Here is a 20,991-nt window from a genome sequence, read left to right on the forward strand (position 1 = left end):
GCGATGGCGTGGCCGATTCGACCGAGATTCCGATCTCGTCAAGCGCCATTATGGTGCGTCTCGGTCCCGATCCGGACCCGACTCTTCTCTCGCTCCCTCTGCTGCACCGATGACGATGATGATGCAGCCTGACGAGTGGCAACTTGCTGCTGCTGCTGCTGCCGTTGCCGTACGTAAACACGCGTTGCAGCGCCGGCGGATGCAGTCCGAGATCCCCCGGAGAACGCACTTTCTGGCGAAGAACACGCCAACGGCGACGATGGCGACGAAGCAGCGAAAACGGTTGGTGCGAAATCGAATCGAAGCAACCGGAGTGTCGGAGTGAGCGAGACGGTGACGGAGCGTTAGAGAGAGAGCGTGCGCGGTATGAGTGAAATTCCTTTTTCGATTACACGAGATGCCCTCATCGGTCGCGGCCGCGCTCGCTGTGTTAAATGCTCGTCCGTCCGGCTCCGGTGGGGGGCTCCATGGCCGAGCGAGTGAGATGGATGACCCTCGGTGTGCGGCAGAGCGGGATGGTCCACTTCTGCCACTGCCAAGGGGCCCCGGAGCCGGTCGCCAACAAGCAACCACCGCGCTCTGCTGACCGGCTGGCCATTGCTGCTGGCCGCCATTTTGCGCTCCACGTCGTCGCCGGCAAAATGGTTATTTCCATGCGCGAAATGTGTGCCGCTGCACCAGGACGACGATTGATTCCTGGACACGCCACGCCGTTTGCGCCCGTCCGGAATCGTCCGGACGTCCGGACCGAGAGCGCGGGGTGAAAATAATTTTATCGCTGCCAAAACGAGGCCGCTGACTCTCGTGTGGCCGGACCGAACTTCCGGGGAAGGACTAACCGTGAGCTCGAAACCGACCGTGACGTCCGAAATGTCCCCGCGCATCCTTCCGGCGACCGGTGGTGGGGTCGAGGGTGGTTCGGAGTTGGACGGATGACCAACCCCGGAGCCCGGGAGCCTGTGTGAACCGTCTGCTGCTGCTCTCGAAGGACTTTCGAGCTGCGAGCTGCGAGCCGGAGTACCTCCACCATTCAATTACAGAAAGGGGCTCACGAGAGGAAGAGGGCCACCGGAAAACTCGACCGAGAGGGGCCATGTTTTTCCGGATGTCTGCGCTGGGTCTTCCGGTTCTCCCGACGGATGCCGATGCCGGAGGATGCTCGTCGGATGCTCGCGGCTCAGAGCGAGGGCTGCGCTTTCTCCGGCTCCGCGGGGACGGGACCAGGTGTCGGGGTCGGGCGGGCTGTCACCGTGACAGCTCCCGGAACGCGGGGATTTCGGAATTTCGGGATCCGCATCGACAGACAAGACATCGCAACGCCCAGAACTTCTCCGCGCCACGAGGATTACCGCGGGGCTTCTGAAGGCGACACCCTCGGCACCGACCGACCGACGGCAGGATGTGGTGCCCTAAAAATACACACACTTAGCACCCACACACGGTGAAAGTGGCTGGATGTGGCCCCGCTACGGTCGGAGCGAGGCGGATTCCAATTTCTCGTATCTCGTCGTCGTCGTCGTTGATGAGAAACACACTTCCCGCCTGAGCTGGATGGCTTTTCTGTGTGCTCTATGTGTGTGTGTGTGCGCTCTGTTTTCCTCTCCGTCGTTTCCCGTGTGGAAGTTCGTGGAAAAGTCCGCCGCCTTCACGCCCCAGCCCTTCTCGTGCCCGCGCGCGTTATTTGATCCGCACGTCACCGGTTTGATTTATTACATACTGATTATTGTCGCAGGCAAAGGCAGCCACAACGCAGGAAAATCCTGCGCAAGGCGCACAATGGAAAATCCGCGGGACCACGAATCGGGGACACGGAGACGGAGCGGAGCGGTCTTAAGTTTTTACAAAGCCGCGCGGCCGGAGCCCGGGGCAAACAGGGAAAAAGTATTTTAATTAGACAGACATCGCGCAGCTGAGAAATTGTTTATGCACCAACTGGTGTCCCCCGTCCCGTCGGGTGGACCCGGCCGCGGGTTTTCCAGCCCGCAAGAAGAACCGAGCTCCGGAAAAGTGCGCGGGTGTAGAGTTTTGCTGTCCGCTTTCCGGCTGCACGGTAAATTGCGTCTATTTTTGGGCGCTTTTGTGGAAAGTTGTTGAAAACTTTTCACCGAAAACCGGGACGGGCGTTGGCTTTACATTCATGGTTTGGTTTGATTACATTCATCGGAGCTCAACTGGGTATTTTTGAGGAATAGGACCTTGGAAGACGTTGTAAAAGTAACGGGGAAACATCACTCGCCAGAGAGGCCTCTTGATGCTCCCTATTGCGATGATTCTTTGGACAAGTTTAGATGAGAACAAGGGCCTCGTCCATAGATCAGGCGAACTGTACCGAATATAGTTGCAATATTGTGTTAAAAATAGATACCCAAGGGTCGGTGCAATATAATCAGAAACATCATTAAAGACATTATGATAAAGTAAATCACATGGCGACCGTGACAAGAATCACCCTGCAATCATCGATTTCTGCGTGTCAGACGTCTAACCCTGCCATTGATTCTACTTGAAGGCAAAACTTTAAGTTGACGACTCTGTTCGCTCTAATAGAGCAATAAACCCTACGCAGGATCCAAACGAGCGCCTAAAAGTATACATTCACGGCTATGTCGTCTCGTTACTTTTCAAAGACTCTATCACCAAATCGAAGACCGAGTCGTCGCCGAGCCGAAAGTTCCACCTTTCCTCGGCTTCACGTCCCTGGGCCCTGTTGCATCTCGTTCATCCATCATTTAAAGGTGATCGACTCGCTCGACCCACAGAGACAGAGACGAGAGCGAGAGATTTCCTTTATGGACTGCAAATTTATGGTGTTCGTGCGAGTTTTTTTTGTGTGTCGTTTATGGGCCCTCCCCAGACGTGATAAATCGCTTAAAGGGCACTGTGTACTCTGTGTTCTGGGGGCGCGTTCCAGGCATTCGGGGTCCGGCATTTTCCGTCCCGTCACGATTGCCTAAACTCGGGCGGGCGTTGCCGGTGTTGCTGTTGTTGTTGTGAGTGTTTAAGTGACAGTGACACGGCACGTTTAGCCGTGCGTTATTAAACGCACCAGACCGCCCCATCGGTCGCGAGCATCCAACAAGAAACCCCGAAGTACTCCGTAGCTACGTGGACCATGAGATGACACTTTCGTTGCTGGCCGATCGATAGTCCTTCCGTGCTACTTCGACGGGCCCACGCGCGCGCTTTGCTTGGGACAAGAATTGGGAAATAATTTGTGTGCGAATCGGGAATCGGGAATCTCCCAGGAGACGCCCGTTTAAAGTCATCATTACATCGCACGTGGTGCGTGCTCCCCGATTCAACTGAAGCAGTGCAATCAAGGCCCCAAAAAGAAAGTACCGGACACACGGACACGGAGGCAGACGGACCGACAGTTAATGTCCTGTCCGAGGGCCGTTCCGATGTCGCAAAAACGGGCGGCCTGGTCGTCATATCGATTTTTCATCGATTCATCGACCGCATCGGCTCCAGCGGGAAGCACCAACGGTGGATTGCTGGAGCCGCGCCAAAAAAGGGACCCCAAAGGAGCGGGCCGGAATGGACCGCAAAACGAGTGGCCCAAAAGTCCCGATTACTGCTGCGCGATGCATCGCCAACGACGACGACGACGACGGCGTCGGCACTGATCAATCGGAGTGTGTGTGTGTGTGTCCCCGTCGCTGGCCCGACTCGGCAGGACATTAACCGCCGCGACCCAACCAACGGAGGGGACCATTTTTCTGGACCATTGCCTTGGCACCGGCGGCCGTTTTTGTGGCCCGCTCCAGATCAGACTTGGACTTCGTGGCGCACAAAGTTTTCCGTCCGAACTTCGGACGGGGACGCGGACTCGCTGGCTGGCTGGCTGGTGGACGTGGACGAAAGTGAACGAAACATTAAAACACACTCTCCACCCTGCGAACGGTACACATTATCAAAGTCGCCACGTCGACGTCATCATTATCGGCCGCACAGCACCATTTGGCGCTCCTGTGGTGGTGTGGCTCCATTGTGGATCCATTTTTCAAACATTAATGCTCGGCCACCATCTTTATGTTGGGGGTTTCGATTTTTTGGGAGAATGGCACGGCACCCAGGAGCAAGTGCCGGTTACTCCTCCTGGGGTGGACACAATCAGCCAGCCAAAAAAATCGGCCCAAACCGAGTATCGAGTCTCGTTTGACAGGACGGACAACGGAGCGGCTGACAAAAATAAAAATCCCAAAACAAATAGGCCCGAGACCCGGGGCCGGGTTTGTTATGCAAATGGGACAACGGCGCAAAATCGGTCGGAAAAGCGGGCGCCCTTCGTCCGATCGGCGGGGTCCGCGCTTATCTGATGACGTTTTCCATGAATATCTGATTGTCTTGTAATTGTATGTCACGCCGGTGGACGCGCCGTGACACGGGACGTAATTGGTTCGGCTTTCGGTTTTTGGGGCCGCCCAAAAAAGGAACCTCAAAAGCCGACCGACCGGCCGGCCATTTTGCTCCAACATAAATTGTTCCCGGGTTCGGGTCGGGTACTAGGGGGATGCACCCCAAGGATCCTGTGTCCCCGGATCACCGGACCCGGAAGAACGCGAAGAAGAAGTCGGAATCCAAGACGCCAAATCAACATAAATCCCAATCAAATCAAGTGCGCGCCGCGGCCGACCCGACTTTGCTCTCAGCGCCGCAACGACGTAAGTTCTCATTACCCGGGGATCCCTCCCAGGCAACCGCATCCTTAACGCAGAAAAAACAAAAACAAATCCCGGAACCCGGAAGTGCTCCCGGCACCGTTTGGGGTGGGGCTCCTCCGGCGTGACGTGGCCGTGGACACTAAATGATTTACGGCACCCAGCCCGGGCGGCGATAATGAAAATAATTGCGATTTTTGCCCAACTCCAAGACGCTCCCCGGCCTTCCGGACCATTTGTTGGTCCGGTCAAAACGACCACAACCACAACAACAACAACAACAACAACAACAACAGTCTTCCGTCTTGCTTCTGGTTCCGGTCTCCCCGGGTGTGTCCCGGGAAAACTTTCGGCTCCTGCGCTGCGGAAGTTGCGGAAAACTTTGGGCCACTCCTGGGGAGTGTGGCCGGCCACTCTCCCTCTGCTGCTGCTGCTTAATTACATTTCGAGAGACCACTCGAGAGAGCGCCAGAAGTCGAGGCGTCTGCACTGAAGTGGTGGCTGTGTGTGGCCGGGAAATATTTCAATAACGCCTCGAAACAATGCCATTTTCGCGCCGGCCGTGATGACGGATCGTCTGGTGGTAATCGATTTCGGGAGGGTGGTGTCAGGTTCGGTTCGGCCGGTGACGCAGCTGCGCCGCAAACGGTTCTCCCGACCGAAAATGGGCCAAAAAAAGAGGGAACTTAAACTAAAACCCTCCGAATCCGAAGCGCAGCCCGCGTCCCTCGGGAAAACCGTGGGCCCCTTGGAACCTTGGGATGGGATGGAAATCCCATGTCCCACCGCGCCCCTCGGGGACCAACACCGCTCGCCCTTCCAAGCACGCACCCACCGGTGGTGGTGGTGGTGGCCCGGCTGGTAATTGGCGTCAATTTACTCTTCGCACCGTGTTCCTACCAAACAAAAATAAAAATAATAAAGACAGCATAACCCGGTGGCAGCAGCCGTAGCCGCAACGCAGCAGCAGACGCTGCCACTTCGGAGTAAAACCCGTGGAGGGTGGAACTACCCACCACCGGGTGGACGGGACACCGAGGGACTTTACACACACCGGGTCCGGGAAACCCGGGACCAACTGCGGAAAATGGGAAAAACAACCGACAAACGGCTCTCGCTCTCTCTCTGTCGAAGGGAACGAAGGAAAACACCATCGTCGTCATTGCGCCCTCGTCCTCTGGCAGGAAGTTGCTGCATTTGATTGCGCAGACTAGGGCGTTGGCGGCGGTCGGGCGACAAACAGCAGCGGCAGCGCAAGATGGAACGCATTATTGGGAAAAATGGTAGGTGCCGGTGGGTATTACAACAATAATGCACAACGGGCGGATCGACCCGGAACGCGGCCGCCGTCGCCACCGCCACAACACTTCAGCTCGTGATGGGCGCAGTTTTCGGAGGGAGCGAGTGAGGAAAAAACGGCGCCCACTCACGTCACCCGAAGTTCCGGAGTCGAGTAGAGTCGAGTGTGTGTGTGTTATCTTTTCCCCGAATGGTGACATCAATCGAGGTGGCTGGAGGATGCAAATTGTGTTGTTATTTACCGTGTGATTTCGGTACGTTCACGTCACGGCGTACAAACTATAAATTCATGAGCCCTCGTGAGGATGACGCTTCCGATGGTCGGGGATTGATGTTGCGGATCGATTCCACAACAAGAGATTCTCGATTCTCGGAGTCTGCTAGTTTGAGCAGCGATGTGAGGCTTGTAAGGATGTCCCTAAATGTAGGCAATGTAGTGGGTCTACGAAAATACCCAATCAATAAAGGCACTCATTTTCTGCATACTGAGATGAAATTTCTCACGCGGAACTCTCTTCTCGACAAAAGCCAGACAGAGAGCACAGAACTTTGACAGTTCAGCGAAGAAACTTACTTCGTGGGCATCGTAGTAAACGTATGCGTAGTAAACAAATCATCGTGCTTGAAAATAATATTTAATAGTTAATTTCAAGCACTTGCTTATTCCATTAAGTAATTTTAATCATCGGCAAGCAATTAATCGGTAGTGAAAGTGTACCGCATTTGTTTACATTTTCAGCCGTTCGTGAAACGAAGCAAAGTGTTATCCTGCCACTGACTGCAAACGATACAACGAACGGACGAAAACGGCGGCGCAATGCTGAACGTAGACGTAGAACGTAGTGCGGAATGGCGGAAGAAAAAAGAGGAAACAGTTGTAAAAAAATTGTAGACTTGTGTGAAAAATTGTACATTGTAGCCGAAGAATAAATACAAAATATTGTTTATAACAAGTGTAAATTGAGTGAAATTGAGTGATTGAGTGAAAGCAAGTATGAGATAAAAATCTCACGCACAGCTCACCAGAATTATTACGTTAACAGATCCTGTTATAAGGCTAAAAAAAATGAAAAAAACTGAGTGCTTTTCATGCTTGGGTAATATCATCACCGTCCAGTTAGTAGCAGTTCATCGAAAGCGCCCGAAAGTATGCAACCATAGGAGCTGCTTCGCCAGGTATGTGCCCGTGTGGCAATAGAAAATGTTACCTACAGTTCATACAACGTTCAGGTGTTTATGCTCAGGCTGTTGTGTTTGATGAACGTTGCCGTCATCATCAACGTCAACGTCAAAGAATCGTAAAACTTCAGATTGGTGAGGTTTACCAACGTCCTTCAATTTCGAAGATGTGCCCATATGTAGGCAATTCTCCAGTTGCGCCTGAAAGTATGCAATCGAACGAGTTGCTTCCACGTGGCAGCTATGTACCCCCGTTACATCGACAGCATTTCCCAGTCGCCAGCAATGAACAAAGCCACACTTTGTCACAACGAATTCCCGCGTCAGGGAGTTACGAAACCTTCCTCGAACATCCTCCTAGCGAATGGATCGTTTGGCGACCTGGCGAGTTCTGAGGGCTTCGTTCTGGTTCGCCGCGACAGTTGCACCGCGACAGTTGCGCACACGGCTGTGGGCCGTGAAGTGCACATACTCGGGGGGAGGACACAAAATTCCTGCTGCCCTGTTCCCAGCAAAGTGTGACACGACACCCACGCCACCAGAAGGTGTTGTCGCCTACGCTCGCCTCTAGCTCTCTCTCTTGCCTGCACAGAGGGCCAGAAAGGATCAGAGAACTCCCGGAGGAAAACTGGTACCACGACGCCTCCGACGACGACGACGACGATGCCGATAATGGAAATTTTCTTTCCCGAAAAGCATTAGTGAAGCGAACCGCACCGGTCCCTAGGAGCGAGGGGATCCCAAGAGAGGGCGCGGTGGTGGCAGAACGGAGCGGAGAGGCTGAGGTAAGCAGCGATCATATTTCATAATTTTCATGTCTAACGCGCAGAGCACGAGGGACGTGAAATGAAAATAGAGAGATGACGACGCTGACGACGTCGACGACGACGACGACGAGAAAGACGACAGCTTGGAGGATGGAATGATGGAATGGAACGGTTCTAATGGTTCCCGGGGTGCGCGTATATGGTGCCGGGCGAGGGAACGTCTTAAGGGGTCGGTTCGTTCCGCAGCGGTGGCCACGGCACAAACTCCGGGGCTACCAATGTACCGGAACGTTCCTAGTGGGGCCCCCCCATCACCTCCACCGCCGAGTGGAAGCTGCTTCCTAGTGCTGGCGCCTCTCTCTCTCTCCCCTCCGCCATAGGGAGCGGTCCAATTTCTCCACTCACTCGGTCTCGCTCACACCACCGCGCCGATAGTCGATGCCGAAGGAATCCCGGAAGCGAGCTTTGAGTGAGGAGTGACCTCCCGATCTGAGCGGGCGGGCAGGCGGGCGGCCAAGGGGGTATCGATCGGATGCGAGGGAGTAATGGTAAATTGGAAACGTGTCACCCACCCACGTCGGGCCGAAGGAAAAACTCCAACCGAAGGTAAATTGGCAAAGAAATGTCCTTCGTCCGGGGAACTTCCACGCTTAATGGTGATTGGGACCAGGTTAGGCGGCGACGGGCCCTGGCCCGGTCCCGGTTGGCTAATGATTTTCCCTGCAGTTTTCCCAGCGCCGGAGCCGGATTAAGTAGGGAGAGCCCGTGCGGGGGTCGGTGTGCGAAAAATTCTTTCGCATTCCGCACCCTCGCACCGATTATCCTCCCACACAAACACAAACGAAAGGGGATTTCAGCGCTTCCAGCCCGGGGGGAAAGCCCAGGCGCTGACGCCCGGAAACACCGGAAGCTGGCGACAGGGGCCGCGCCCGTGGAATTATGATTGGCCATTATTATTGTTATTAATTCCAAGAGTGATTTAAGCGCACGGAGCCGGAGATGTGTTTTGGGGTATAATTAGCGTTAATCACAATATTCGGACGTCGTGCCGTGCGAGGGTGCGTCGGCGAGTGTCGGCGAGGTCCTCCCCCCGAAGAGAGCGGAGGGCGCCGGCAGCATCCTACGTGCGCGGCATAAATATGCTGCAAATTATGACGTTCGTTCGCTTAAAAATCGAACAAACTTGCGGATGGGCGTCCCGGAGGACGACCCGGCCCGGGAGTAGCCTCAGGCCTAAGGCCGAAAACGTGGGAGAATCACACGCTGCAACTAGTCTCGAATCCCGGCTCGCTCGTGGGGACCGAACGCAATCGTTTTGGGTGACAATCCTCTAGGACTCTCCTCCACGGGCATTAAGGAATTCCGACGGAAATTCGATAATTGCTCGGTAATTCAGTTTTTCGGCACCGGCAACTGGCGCACCGCACGCGGGATGAATATTAACTCCCGACACGGCACGTTGCCCAAGTCCAACGCCAAGTGTTTTCCCCAAGTCGGAGTCCGCGAAGGGCCGGGAAGATATTGAATTGAGGTTTACGGGCCCCAACCGAGGTAATCAAATTTATCTCGAAGTAAGTTTGCGGCCGATAAGGGCGGCGTGCGGCAGGCATGTAAGCAAGTTTTATTGGCAGACAGGCAAGCCGGGCGCCCTCCTCCGACATTCCGACTTCGAATCTGGACGGGACGTAACTTTGGCTAACAAGATAGCCTTGGGAGTTCCGGGGGAATCGCAAGCGGAATCGTCATTGTGTTCCGTCGCCGGGAGCAATCGGCAGCCCCAGCCCACAGACAGGGCCTTCGGCCGCCACTCGAATCCTAAGAGGCCACTCGAACGGCAGAGAGCGTCCAGTCCGGGGATGACTATTGCGATGTTGATACAACACTCATTTGTTGAACCAGTCGTTCCGAGAAGGGGGGGGAAGAACTGGATAAGTCGTGTCTTGACAACTTTTAAGAAAACACCGACCTAAATCTTCCCAGTCCGAGGGAAGTCCGTACTTGGAGAAGACGCTAGGAACCGGGGTATAGGCCAGGCTCGGTAAACCGATTTGCGTGTGGACCGATGACCGAAAGGAATTAAGCCGTTCCACTGGGACCAAACTATTGACCTCTTCGCCCTGTGACGTAGGCAGAAACATATGTTCCCCGCCCCGGACCTGAAGTGGGCTGTTGGAGCTCCATCCTCCACGTCGGGCCCGGAAAAGCAAATACCAACAGCGCATAGCCCGGACAGGATTGATTCATCGGCATCGGTCCAGTCCAGGATTGTTGGTGCCAGTGTGGTCGTACCGTCGTACTGGATAACGACCACCGAACACGAATGCCCGGCACAGCCCATCGCATGACAGTTTAATGACATTCTTCGTTCTTCGGAGTTCCGAGTCCATGCCGGGCCGTGGACCGATTCCGCCCCAGTGATCAATTATCTCGACCAACACCGACCCGCGTGCATCAAGATATCGGCCGATGTCCACCCCGGGGGCCGTCTATTACGATAAAATTAATGATGTTTTTGTCTCCAATCGGGCCCCCTTGTCCAAGCTTCGATCGGCCTTCGGGAGGTCTTCCACGTCGCGGTCCCTAGAAGCGCGCGCCCCACAAAAGGCCGCGCACCGATAAGCCGGTCCAGCCGGTGTCTGGCGGGTTTGGGGTCCGAATTCGGCACTCTCTTCGGGGAAGCTTCTCGGTTCGGTTCTCAATCTCGTCCGGGCACCACCACCGATCGATTTATCATTTCACCCGGTTCCACTGGTCCGACGACAGAAGGTGCAACAAGGAAGTCCGGGTGAGGCCATGGGCTGGCATTGAATTTCACACCGCCCAACTCACGGGGCGCACGGGTCTAATGGGCGCATGGGCGCAGAAGTGCAATTTTATGCTCGAGAGCCGATCGGACATCGATGCGCCCAGATGCGCCGTGTGTGTGACACCCCGTCCTGTCCTGTCCTGGTGCTCGCTTTTAAGTACTTTTATTGTTCTCGGCCCCGGGAAGGGAGATGGGTGATCGGTAAGAGTCTTAAAACATCAATTACAAACCCGATACCCCTCGGCTCGGAAGTCTTTGAAACACGAAGCACTGCGCCGCCAACGACGACGGTGGTGCAGTGTTGCATTGCGTTGCGTCGCGTGCACATAATGCACCTCTCGGCGCGGCACAATGTGGCGCGCCGCCTGGCTTCCGCCTGGCCGAGGTTTCTGTGTGAGGAAATTCAAAACCAGCTTCAACCAGTGTGTGGCGTGCCGCTTTCGGCCGAAAGCCGAAAACACCCAAACCCAAAAAAACCGGGCAAACGGGCCGATGCAGATTGCAGCCCCAAAGTGCATGTGCATCACCGCACCGCACCACGCATCGATGTGCAAGTTTGTGTTTGTAACCCAAAACCGGGGGCCACGCGACAGCCACCGGAACGTCACCGTCGCCGACGACGCTACTTCAAGCCGTCTCCAGAAAGCTGATCCGATCCTGGGGAGTCCAGGGGTTGTAGGGGGGCTTTTATCGGGGTAATTGCAACCCCTCGGGATGATGATGATGCTGGGGCCGGGCCCCCGGGCGAGCGGGAGAGTGATATCGAAATTGCGTGCATGTCGGCGACGTCCGTAATTTATGTGTCCCGCAAGACACTCTCTTGAGGGCCGCCGCCGCCTCCGCCACCAAAAAAACGGGTGTCCGCAAAACCGCAACAAACTGGGGCTCACGGGCCAGGGTGATTAAGTCGGAGGCCCCTCGAACCAACCGCACACAGAATGCGCGCCCTGAAGGCCCTGTCTCCGGTTCTGTGGGACAGGGCCGGGACGGCCCATAAACCTAACCATACGTAAACAAACAATTTAGACGTTGGAATCCCGGATTCCGAGCCGGAGTCCACGGACTCCATGAAATACGCACCGTAAAGTAATGCACCAACCGGGGCCCGAAATCCATCAAAAAACCGAGCGCGGGTGGACGGCCGGGTGTGTATCAGATTTGGGTGTGTCATAAAACTTGATTCCTGCGGGTGCGCTCCTCGACGTCCCATCCGCGCGCGTGTTGTCGTCGGCGTGGACAATGCCGCCGCCGCCGGGAAGATTTGTTTGCGTTAGCGAAGGGATTGGGTGGAGCGGGGAGCGGCAGAGAGTACTAAAAACCAGTGGCCTGAGAGACACACATCTCCGGAGTCGGGATCTTGGAGCTGCGCGCCACTCTGGATTTGTGGTCGTAACGATCGTAAAGCGCAACCGGGCGGTAAAACAATTACCGACCGGGCGACTGAAGTGCCGACAAGCCGCCGTCTGACACGCCTCCAGCCCGCCAATCCAGTGCGTGTGGGGAGTTATAGAATTTTTGTGTCCTTTTGTGGATTCGCAGTTCCGGAGTTCCAACGGTTTCTCCAAAGGACTCAAAGGCCCAGCCGCAGTTTAGGTGCAACAGTTCACCCGGCTGCAACATACGGTGGCCCAGATGTTGCCAACATGAGGTCCAGACAGGGGCGTTTTTTGCTGCCCTCGGATCTCTGGCCAAAGGCCTTTGATAATTGACTGTAAATTTTATTACTTGTAACGACCTAAAACAACAAGCGGCCCTAGCTCTGCAGGTGTCCGCAGGCTGTCTCGAGGATCTAAACACGGCCAAATGAATACAAACGCACACGGTGCGACTTGTCGGAATCCAGTGCTCCCAAAACGGACAGAAAGGAAGGCTCTCTCTCTCTCTCTCTCTCTCTGTCGGCTGACGCGCAGTGTCCGACGCAGTGATAAAACGTATCCTTCTTATCCACCTGCCAGCCAGCCAGCCGGTGGCACACGCTGGGACCATCGCTTTTTTTCCCTTTTTGGCTTGTCTAGTTTGGCGACGTCCACGGCGACGACTCAGCGACTCACCGGCTAAAAACAAACAGACAGGGGGCTTCAAAAATAGCCAACCCGATGGCGCGGAGGTTGTAAATTTTATGACGGTAATCAAACCGTTTCGATTAGGGCCCGGGCGTTCCCGGGTGCGGCGCGGTGCGGAGCACCCATAAAACGCCTCCACTCGACGCGGCCCACGCGGCCACCTTTCCGAAGGGTTCCCGCGGTGAGAGTCCGGGCAGCTGATGCTGGCCGTCGTCAACGTCGTCGTCGTCGCAAGCACATGATTATCGATCGAACCTCGCCGTCCCCGATATGATCATTGGCCGTGGCGGTGGCGGTGGTGATGGTGATGATGATGATGGCACCGCAGATAGTGTGTACACCGAGCGCTACATACCAGGGAGTGAGCGCGCGCCATACGCCATAAAGTGACAATGTTGTTTCATAATCGGTTACCGTTTTATGGCGCAGCGCCATAAAAAAGAAGCAGACGACGAGCGCAACATGCAGGATATTAAAAAACCGGCACCGATTTCTCGACCCCGCATGAGCCGCATGAGGAAATCTCATCAATATGTTTCAATCTCCGCGAGCAATCCGGGAGAGAATCGCTATGAGACAATGTTGAGCACCGCACCTAGTTAAGTCCCGGCTCGTTGGCTCGGCTTTAACGTCTCTCCGTTTTACGACGCAGGATGGGAGATGGATCGGTTTATGAAAGGCGGAAATTGCAATTATCAATGTCACTACTACTACCGGGGAGTAAAAGAGTTCAAGCGTCCCGCGTTTAGTTATGTTTCCCTCCCCGAATTTTAACGAATCGAACGAAACGAGCTGTGTGTTTGTGGGCTGACTCTGGGACTCTGGGTGTCTGCGCCGACGAACTGGCCCGAAGTCTGCTCCTGTGATCGGCTCCCCGCTGCGTGTGTTCCGGACGGAACCGGAACGAAACGGAAGTAAGAACAACAACACCGGGGTGGTGGGATTTATTTTCAACAACAAAACATTTATTTTGTCAAAAAATAGTTTAAATATTAGTTATAATGTTTTGCTTCACTCGTCACGTTTGTTTCGTTTTGCATTTTCTTTTTTAGTTGTGTGTTTTCCATAGACAAAATACATAATATCATGAGTTATCGCCGCGCGCGCGCGCTCTCCTTCTCCTCGCTCTCCCTCTCGCTTTCGATCGCCGGATCGCCGGATCGCTCGGGGCCGGCGAAACTCGATCACATAATATGTTACTCAAAACCAAGGACATCACGTTGTTGGAACAGAACGCGCACAGAAGTATTGCAAAGAGTGTGTCTGCTGTGTGTGTTTACGGCATACAACGAAGGTGGGACACAGAACGTGAAAATGAAACGGAACAATAGGAGAAACAATTGGGAGGTGGGGGGCCGTCAAACACGTCAAAAACACACACGGAACCGGAATCGGAACGGAAAACGGGAAACGAACTGTAGGAAGCACATGGAAGGGTTTTTCGTGTCGTTAGTTTGTGTGTTATGATTTTGTTGTTGTTGTTGTTGTTGTTGTTGTTGTTGTTTGTTTGTTGTATCTTTGTTTAATAGTACCCTAATACGTAGGAGGTATATGATGGAAAAATGGTTACGCTCTACAAGGAAATTCCGGAGCAGATAGGAGCATTTATAGCGTGAAAACTCTTCCTCCCGCGGAGCACGGACCTCGGACGGAGAGACGGAGAGACACGGGTCAGAGGTTGGGGAATGTACGTCAGATTGGGGAAAAGGTTTCGTCGGAAGGATCGCGGGGATGGAAGGAAGGAAGAAGTGGCTTGGCGCCGTAACATTCCGATTCTGACGTATCAGAGAGCGCCTCACGAGCGCTTGAGTATACATGTTGTTGCTCTGTTGCCGAGTGTTTGTCACAGATCAGGTTCAGGTTTTCTCTGTCCTCGACTCGACTTTCCGGTGCTGTCACCTTCGACCATTTTTGCTAGCTTTTGCCCGATTGAGTTTTATCGTTACGTCCTTTCGGTTAAGTATTTCTCGTCCACTTTAATGTTTCGCTTCGTAATTTGTCCTAACCCTGCTTTGACTTTCTACTCTTTTCTTTCTCTCTCACTCGCTCTGTGTTCTACCGAATAAATGAAACAATCGTCAAAATTTTCAATAATAATAATAATCGCAATAAAAAAACATAACATTTGCTAAACTCGCCACTCGCCAGCTCGGCGTCGCGTTCGTTTTTACGTATCTTGTGTTTAGTGGCTCTCTCAGTTCGAGCGAGCATTTTCGATTGCTTCACCCCGCGCCTTTGTTTACGTATATATGTGTGTATTGGTGGCCCATGCTTAGATAGGTCCTTAGCGCGCCATCCTATTAAGTAACTCGTTGCGACCGAAAAATAATGCGCTAAAAGCACAGATAAATGTAACCCAGCAAAAAAAACGCGGTACAGTCGCGGAATCGTCCCGGGCGAACAGTCCTGGGGACAGGACACACGGTGGTAAACAAGGTCAAAACAAAAACACACACACACGAAACGTGGTGGTGGTCCTATTCGCGCAGTGTCAAAGTACAGAGTCGCGCCGGAGTGCCCGAGATTCTTCTGTCCTTCCTCCTTCCGACGGGAGTATTGGGAGGTGTGTTTCGGGAAGGGACAAGGGGAAGTAGACGGGTCTGGGAAAGGAAAGTTGTTTTCTTACTCTCTCTCTCTCTCTCGCGGTCGCTCTCTCTCCCTCTCTCTCTCTTATGCATAATAGTTCCTTAACTTCCTTCATTACAACTATGTACGTATATTCATTTCTGTTCGTCTCCCTCCAGGCGCCCTAAACTACTGGCATAAAATGCTTCCGTATTCGATATCAATTGCATGATTCGAGTTATATTACATACTTACAAGAATGGCCACCGGGCACGGGTTGCGCGCCCGGTTGAAATGCGCGAACGAAAGTGCAACATTATTTCGGGGCAACCGGAAGCGAGCCGGTGCGCCACGTTTTAGTACCACGATGGAAAACAATGAATGATCATAATTTGTTTGTTTGATTGGTTGGTTCGTATACTTGTGTTGTGATGTTAGTACCTCATCGTCTCGTCATCGTCAGCCCCTTGGCATGTAAAGTAACAAAGAGAGCCCGTTTGTTTTTTTTTTCGTATATCGTATCTCGCTTCCGGACGCTCGCCGTGGCAGAAGAGTGGGGATGTCGCAATCTGTCGCTGGCCCCGGGGGCGCTTACACTGTTAAGCATCCGCAAGAGTTGAGGTAAAAATACAAGACATGAGCTAGTACATGAGCTATGGCGCTTGCTGTTTTTTGTTGCAGTGTTCTTAGCCACCATTTTTGTTTCTTTTTGTTTTTGTGTAGCCAAACGAGCGCAACCGGCGCCAGGATTTGCCACCACAACCACCACATCTGCTCCACGACGGGCCATCCGGGGGTACTCTACTCTAAGTGTACTTATAACAAAGCTAGTAACACCATACAATGCGGCGACCCCCCCCCGCTCGGAAGTTAAGTCCCTCACGCACGTGACAACACGGTTTTCCGGTTGTTTGTCTCTCTCTCTTGTTTCGTTTTATGAAAATACTTTTAATTAGTTAATTACATTTACAATTCGATCATCACGCAAACGATTTGTTGCTCTTGGTATACGTATGTATGTTTTGTTGGTATTGTTCCGTATCGGCATTGTTTTTGATTTTCCTATTCGCTCTCTCGCGCCTCACCTTCCAGTGCGGCTCGTGAACTTTCCTTGCTCTCTCTTTCTATCACCTGAACAACAGCAAAATGAAGTGGGAAAAACGATGCAAAAGCGTATCGAAGGAAAGTTGGCAACAAAAAAAAAACGACGAAAAACAGACTAAACGCCTTTCACGGCGCACAGGGAAAAAGCGGCCCGAAAACCTTGGCTGGCCGTGGCTGCACTTTATGCGCCGGCCACACATATTGCATCAGAAACTATGCTGCCGAGCTGGCTGGCGCCCCCCGAAGCAAAGGGGGGCGCCTCAGTTTTTCTCGGTCCCGGTTCGGGATGCTTCACGCGATAAATATATTGATTTATTTATAGCATAGTATTTTGTCATGTTCCCGTGCGCTGCCGCGCGCACACTCTGCGCCCTGTGCAGCAACAGAATGATGATGTTACGGATTCCAATGCAAGAATGCTCAAGAAGGCTCTTACCGGGGTACGTACCTTAGCTTTAGGGAGCACGCGCGGGCATAGTTTTCTAATTTGTCCCTAGGCCCCCACAGCGGTTAAAATACTCTACCGAAATGGTAATCAGTTTTTAATTTAAAAAAGAGGACGTACAAATAAAAACAAAATGTAAAGCTTAATACTCTCCAATTAGTTAGTGTGTTTCTCGTTTTTAACTCCTCCGTTCGCTCGTTCATTTGTATTTGTGTGCGTGTTTTTTTTAGGTTTTTAAAATCGTATACTCATTTTACCACCACATTTTGTAATCATTGCTTAAATGGGTATTATTCGTTTAATCATCTCACCACACCATCGCTCTCTCTCTCTCTCTCTCTTGCCGTTTGCCGGGCACTCGTTTTGCTAAACTTATGGAAACTAATGATTAATTTATAAAAAAAAACAGATCTGCTCGACTTATTTCGACTTCGGGTTGACGCATTCGTAAGCCTATAAGTTCTTTACACTAATCAATACTCGTGTTCCAATACTCGTCTCGCCCGTTCTTTTGCACTTAACTCTCCAGGCCTTCTCCGGCCTCCTGCGCCATTCGCTATCTTTCTTGTTCCTCCCTCAACGGGCGTCTTGAGCGCACGCTTCCTGGTCGCACTCGCGATTTCTGCTCCTTTAAGATAAGCTTGGTTAACTCTAAGTTTGCTGGATTTCTTTTGCACAATTTACTTGCCATGCGAGACGAGCTCAATGTCAGTCATATAGAATTTACGTATATTGTTCATTGGCGCCGACAACGGCAACGCCAATCGGCACCGCGCACCGTGCGTCGCTAGTGTGGCTGAGGAGATGCACCTTCTTCGAGGGTGTTTTGCTTTATCGGAGAGTGGCAAACGAAATTAAACATTCGCTGGTTTACCTTTTATCGTAATTTATTATAGGGTTTGTGTTCTTCTTTCTCCCTCTATCTCTCTTTCTGTGTCGCTTCAGGTTTTGCTTTCATCAGCAACACCGCCGCCCGGTGGTCTTGAGCGAGAGCAGCAGAAGCAAAACGCGAAAACACGCAGCGGACCGAAACAGTAACATCTTATTGGGGAAGGCAACTAATGGGGTCTTTCTGCCAATGCAGTTCGCGTACTTTCGACCCACTGTTTGCCATTTGTGACTCATTACAGAATTTACAGCGAAAATGGCAACAGATCACACTTCATCGTCCGTAGTAGCCCATATAACACACATTCGTTCGTTCGTTCGTTCGTTCGTTAAAAAGAAACCGGAACCGATATCTCGTACCCACCGGTCAGTCAGTAGTAAATGCACGGATTTGAATATTGACCCACCCGCGACACGAGTTGTAAGTGGTGTTAAGACGTTAAAATTGTGTAAGAAAATGCATCGGATTGCACGGAGGAGAGAGCGCCCACAAAGGGCGTCAAATCACAGGTCGATCGCATGCACTTGGCGGAGGCTTAGTGCTAAGTCGCATGGCTATCATAGGCTGCCCGAGAGTGTGCCTTGGCAGCCGGAAACCCCAGGGACCCTTCGGCCAGTGCAGCGCCTCAGTGCAGTAACAACGCCGCTGATTCCGCTTGGCGGACGGTCACTCGACATGCTGGTGGCGATTAGCCGACTCAGTCAAGTCATCAAGTTAATGATGATTTCACGATCTACACTCGGTTTAGAAGTGACCGCGTGCGATGATGGATGGCAACCGGAATGCCGAATAGCGAAAAATGTTTACTCGCGGAACCCAATCCGCACCATCCGGGGTCGAGTGAATAAATAGTGAAAATATACGATAAATCAAATCTAATACATATATAGAGTACGAGAATGTAGTGTTAAAACGGAAAGGCATGCAGTAAGTAAGTCAGTAGAAAAAAAATGAACAAATATTAGGATATATGGGATGGGCGTAACAATTTGGCAAATGAAATATCGTTCCCGAGTCGAGTCGGTGGTGGCCGAAAAGTGGCCGTCAAATCGCCCGCGAGTAACAGAGGGACCGCGTGAGGGATCGTTTTCTTTTACATCATAAAAACATCGGATTATGAACTAGAAAGATGAGTGAGTGATCTGAAAGTAAAAGATTGATTAAACATTGGGCGCATTGGGCCCCCGGGGTGGCCCGAAATAAAAACGAAAAGCGCAACGCAAACGCGAATGCATGTTGCGAAATTGTCGGCAACTTGTTGAGGCCGACTCCGAACGGAATTTCGTCGGATTTGTCGGGGAAAAAACACTGGAAATGTGCGGCAGACCCGCGGGCATGTTATGGGGGGGGAACATTTGAATAAATAGTGCCGGGCGCGCGGCCACGGACGCGTATTAGAAAATATTAGTCACAACAGTTCCGGAATGTGGCTAGGGGGAGTGGAGAATCGGGGGAATATTGTTTGCCAAATTGTTACGTCAATTTAATTGTGAACTATTGGCGAGCTATATGGGCCTCTTGCAAAAACGAAGTGCTACAAAACTAATCTCGTTCGGTCGCTGGTATTTACGGTTTTTTACGTTTGTTTGTTTGTTTTTCCCTCTTTTCCATTTGTTGTTTCTTCTTTTTTCATTTGTTTGTTTTCCACTTTCAGTGCTGACTCTGCTTTTATATGGTTTGTTCGTTACTTTTGCTGCTCCACAGCTGTTAACTGACCGGGCTGGCCGTCTTGCTGGTTGCTGTTTGTTTGTTTGTTTGTCTGTTTGTTCTACTGTGCCCTTCTCACACACAACGTTTTCACTGATCACAGCGAATCGTTTTGCCTATTCGAGTGCTCACCTTTTCTAAGCCAAAACCATGCTCTCATTTTTGCCTGTTCTCGTGCCGTTTCTCGTTTGCCTCACGCCGGGCCCTTCATTATGCGCCTAATGGTAATGCTTTGTCTCGTGTGTGTGTTGTATGCTTGCGTTTGCGGCATGCTGCCCGCGGATTAAGAGTTACTTTTGTTTTTGTTTTCTTTGTTTTAATTTTGCATTCAAAATGTTGTTTGCACCGTGGCTGCTTCTTAAACGTTAGTTACGTATTTTTGTGGTTTACTTTGTATACTAAACTGAGTTTTGTTTTATTTTAGCTAGTTTCTTTACTAAATCCCTCTTGCCATCTCTCTTTCCTTCCTTCTCTCTTTTTTGCTCAGAGTTCGTCTGTTACGTTTTCTGCTTTTCTGCGTTTCTCTTCGAGCTGCTTGTGTGTCTGTATGTGTGTCTGTGTGTAGTGTAGTATGCGCGGTTCAATGTTATTTACATTTTCACAATCAAGCAAATCGGAGGGCCGAAATCGGCCATCGGGTTACGGTTATGGCTTCCTGTTTGGCCTGTCTCTCGAGGATCATCATCATCGTCGGCTGCTGCTGCTTCTGTGTGTGATGCTTTGCGAGTATTTACGGTTCGGTTCGTTTGCGGATTGATTAAAGCGAATGACATCATTAACGCCACGCCAGTGCCGGGCCGCCGATTCGCCTACATCGTTTCCGCATCGCTGCCTCGATAACAGCTTTCGATAAGCTATTTGGGGCCGGTTGGATTAAACCCGGTTCCTACGTGCCGTGCATGCGTACACGCGGCAAAAAGAAAACCCGGCGGATCCTTCGCCGGTAAGTCCTGTCCTGTCTGCACCGCAAAACACGTGTCCTTGCTTCTAGTTTCCATGCTGCACGCGAACGTGAGCGCCGACTGCGCGCGGCTTATTAATCGTCGGAATATTCCTACATGCGAATAACCTCCCGGTGCTTGTACTACGCCCGATCGTACACGGCCCTACGTAGCCTCGTCTTCTTCGCGTTCCTCGGCTTGGCCGGGTGGCTCGCCGTCGCGCCTTGCGTTGCGCAGTTCTCGGCCCTTTACCAATGCTGCTGCTGCTGCTGCTAACCATAATAAACGCACGCTATATCGTGTCGTTCGCCTACGTGAGCGAGATCAAAGCGAGAGGGTTATGTTGCGAGATGTAAAGGCAAGATGAAGCGTTCGGGGCGAATGCAAATGGCAAGCAGCATCGGCGGCAGCAGCAACAACAACGGCACCAGGTGAGCCAGTCATCACGCCGTTTGCTGGAGGAGCTTTTAATTTTAATATAATGTCCTGGAATGCAGAAGCTCGGAAGCTTCTGTACGTGAGGCGAACTCTTCATTAATCATTTCATTTCATTTCGCTGTGCGAG

General features: G+C 52.2%; 1 protein-coding gene across 1 annotated transcript in view; it reads right to left on the bottom strand.

Moving 5' to 3' along the window:
- Positions 1 to 20,991, bottom strand: part of LOC128273456 (homeobox protein homothorax) — a 142,703-nt gene that overhangs the window by 72,150 nt on the left and 49,562 nt on the right. The window lies entirely within an intron of this gene.

This window comes from Anopheles cruzii, chromosome 3 (assembly GCF_943734635.1).
Source record: "Anopheles cruzii chromosome 3, idAnoCruzAS_RS32_06, whole genome shotgun sequence".
NCBI lineage: Eukaryota > Metazoa > Arthropoda > Insecta > Diptera > Culicidae > Anopheles > Anopheles cruzii.